At 52.6% G+C, this 3,575-nt stretch overlaps 1 pseudogene; it reads right to left on the bottom strand.

Moving 5' to 3' along the window:
- The window catches only part of LOC114068178, a 4,534-nt pseudogene extending 2,240 nt beyond the window's left edge, over positions 1 to 2,294 (bottom strand).
- Between the last annotated feature and the right edge of the window lie 1,281 nt (positions 2,295 to 3,575).

Raw genomic sequence — 3,575 nt, 5'->3', positions numbered from 1 at the left:
CTGGGAAGCAGAGCCAGCAGGATGGGGATCCCTCCTCTCCACCCTCTTCCATCTCCCTGGAAGGCTCAGTAGCCAAGAACAAGCTGGGCAGGACCATGGGCTGTTTGCAATGGCACAGAGGGCAGGGCAGGGCTCCACTCCATCCAGCCTGTGGGCTGCAGAGTTCTTCAGGACACCCACCTGGAAAGCCCAGCCCTGGCTCTGGTCCAGCCCTCCCTGAGCTGGGCAGGCACAGTGGGAGTTCACTGAGGGCAAGAGGAGTTACTGGCCAGAGTCCTTTCTCTGTTCCTGCTGTGTCCCCTGGGGTTGCAGAACTCTCCTGTACCAGTTCCCAGGGAGATTTAGTACTTTAGCTCTGGGTGACTCCACCCTGGGCAGGATTCTGCTCCAGGGCTCCAGTCACTGCTGACTGTATGGGACGGGCTGTTCCTGCAGATCCTCTGTGCTCTCCTGCAGTTCCTCATTTCCTACAAACAAGTCCTCACCTGCCATCAGAGGCAGCACAAGCTGCAGAGCCCACACAGGTGACCTGGAGACCATTTGCCACTGGCCACCAGCACAGAACATCTGACCCAGCCCTCAGGCCCTGAAGTACCACACTGAATCCTTCTGTCCCTGCACGGACTAAATGGGGAAACAAGCCAAGCCAGGAGACTTTGGAGCGTCTATTCCTTGCCTTGTTCTTTACACCAACCTCTTAAAAAGAACAGAGTCTTCAGGAAATGCCCAGGGGGATCCCCTTTCCTGATGGAAATGATGTTAAGGAGCCCAGCTCTGTGCCAGCAGTGCCAGGGCCTGTCCCTGCCCATGGTCCCAGCACTGACCCACAGCAGTGACTGAGCTGCCAGAGCACTCAGGCCTTGGGCAAGGAGCAGAAAGGAGAGGGAGGCAGTGGAAAAAGAACATCTCTGAAAAGCCCAAGAGCTGCTGCTCCCTGGCAGTGCTCCTGTCCCAGGACTCTTCACCCCTTCTTCTCTGCACACAGGCACTGCCCTCCAGCTGCAGGGAAGTTCTTGGAGCAAGAATCTGGACAAAAGAACTCAAGTCCTCTATTAGAGATTGTGATTCCTGATGTACAGAATAACAAAGGCAGGATGTTTCACCAAGTTACTGAAGGAATTTTTATTTTATTCAAGTGCACACAGTGACTGATTCCTCATTTACACAATTGTGGGTCAAACCAAAAAGATAGAGAGTGAATTAGGTACGGGATGAAGAAGAAATTTCTATGTGAACCATATTAAAAGAGGAAAAAATATAGGAGAACTCCACCGCCGGCACTCTCAAAAGCTTTAGAAGGCAGGTTGGGCCAGTGAAGGGTTACACAGTGAGTGTTCTGCAGAAGAAAAGAGGCAGATTATTGTTCCTGAAAAGTATCCAGTCATCATTTTCCTTATGGCATCCTTGAGCTCCTGGTTCCTCAGGCTGTAGATGAGGGGGTTCACTGCTGGAGGCACCACCGAGTACAGAACTGACACAATCAGATCCAGGGATGGGGAGGAGATGGAGGTGGACTTCAGGTAGGCAAAAAATGAGGTCCTGATAAACAGGAAGACCATGGCCAGGTGAGGGAGGCACATGGAAAAGGTTTTGTGCCGTTCCTGCTCAGAGGGGATCCTCAGCACAGCCCTGAAGATCTGCACATAAGAGAAAACCATGAAAATGAAACAACCAAACAATAAACCACCACCAACCACAGTGAACCCAATTTCTCTGAGGTAGCCTGAGTGTGAGCAGGAGAGCTTGAGGATGTGTGGGATTTCACAGAAGAACTGGCCCAGGGCATTGCCCTGGCATAGGGGCAGGGAAAATGTATTGGCTGTGTGCAGCAGAGCATTGAGAGACCCAGAGGCCCAGGCAGCTGCTGCCATGTGGGCACAAGCTCTGCTGCCCAGGAGGGTCCTGTAGTGCAGGGGTTTGCAGATGGCAATGTAGCGGTCGTAGCACATGATGGTGAGGAGGGAAAACTCTGTGGAGATGAAGAACAGAAAGAAAAAGACCTGAGCAGCACATCCTGTGTAGGAGATGGTTGTGGTGTCCCAGAGGGAGTTGTGCATGGCTTTGGGCACAGTGGTGCAGATGCAGCCCAGGTTTGTGAGGGAGAGGTGCAGCAGGAAGAAGTCCCTGGGGGTGTGCAGGTGCTGGTTGCAGGCTACGGCGCTGAGGATGAGGCCGTTGCCCAGGAGGGCAGCCAGGGAGATGCCCAGGAAGAGCCAGAAGTGCAGCAGCTGCACCTCCCACCTGCTTGAAAATGCCAGAAGCAGGAACTGGGCCATGGAGCTGCTGTTGGGCATTTGCATCCTCAGGGTGTGGTTTTCCGCTGAGGAGAAAAAGGCAGAACAGAATTAGGAGAGACTCAAGCAGCAAAACATATTTCATGTCTCAGCAATTCAACATTCAGGGCCTCTTTTCAGGAAGATCTCTCTGCATCCCTCTCCCCTGAGCTCTGGGGTTTGCTGCCTGAAGGGGGCATTGAGAGCAGGGACCCTGGAATGGGCTCCTGAGGAATCCTTGCTGTGCAGTGAGAGGCAACTTGGAGCACAGGGTGACCTCCAATTAAATGTCCTTGGGATGTATTGAAGGGTTTCCAGACCTGCTGTTCACAGTTTGCCCAAGCGACAACAGAGGGAGGGAATTTGGGTACTTGATTTTGTTCCAGTTCCTCTTGCCAGGAGTGAGTTTGGATGGTTGAAATCTGTGACATTACTAACGTGCTCCAAGTGAAATCTTGTGAGTGCTGAGAGGCAAAGGGATGGTCTATTGGTGCAGAGACAAAAGCTTGCCATGTTTCCTGTTCAAGGTTGCCCCTGGCAGGCAGCTTGGAGCTGAAGGGGGACCACTCTTAGGAATTCCCTGGAAAAAAGAAATATGGCACTTCTGGGAGCAGGGGAATCCTTGTTCAAAGAGCAGATTGACAGAATCCTTGCCTTTTCTCAAGGTGCCTGATTAGGATCTGATCTTTCTCCTCCCAGAGTGCCACACAGAGGGATCATTGAAGCTCCCAAGTACAGATGCCCGGAGCTTTTCCATGGATTTAGCACTGAGGAGTTTTCTCCATGGGGATCCTGTGCAGCACAGAGATACTATGGCAGAGCGGTGCTCTCCTGGAGAGCACCTGCAGCCCTGCAGGAAACCCAGGGAAACAGCTGAGGAGTCTGAAGTTGCCTGGAGGGCACTTGGGCACTTTGTTCCCACAGACACATTCTCACAGCAGCACCCAAAGGGTTTGTGTCTGCACAGGAATCTGCCCACCCAAACCCCACACTGGCTCAGAAAACCCAAGGGTGAGAACAAGGAGAGCCCAGGCAGCAGGGGATGCCAGGGAAATGCCCCAGTGCTGCTGCCAAGGGAGGAGGGACAGGCAGAGACAGATGGAAATGAGGGCCTGTAGTGGTTTTGAATCTAGGCCTTCCTTGGTGATCAGGTTGTAACCAAGGAACCAAGGTCATGTTCCCAGTATTCCATACAATTTTACGTAAGCAAGAGTATAAATAAGGAGAGAGAGGAAGCTCTCGCTCTCTTTCTTCCGGCGGACCTAAGGTGGAGGTAACTCTACTAACGCTCTGCCCGGGTGA

The sequence above is a fragment of the Empidonax traillii genome, unplaced genomic scaffold, assembly GCF_003031625.1.
Source record: "Empidonax traillii isolate 1590-97213 ecotype Southwest subspecies unplaced genomic scaffold, ASM303162v1 scaffold1009:size532339, whole genome shotgun sequence".
Classification (NCBI taxonomy): domain Eukaryota; kingdom Metazoa; phylum Chordata; class Aves; order Passeriformes; family Tyrannidae; genus Empidonax; species Empidonax traillii.
The sequence above is the reverse complement of the archived record's forward strand: the minus strand, read 5'-3'. Positions and strand labels throughout refer to the sequence as shown.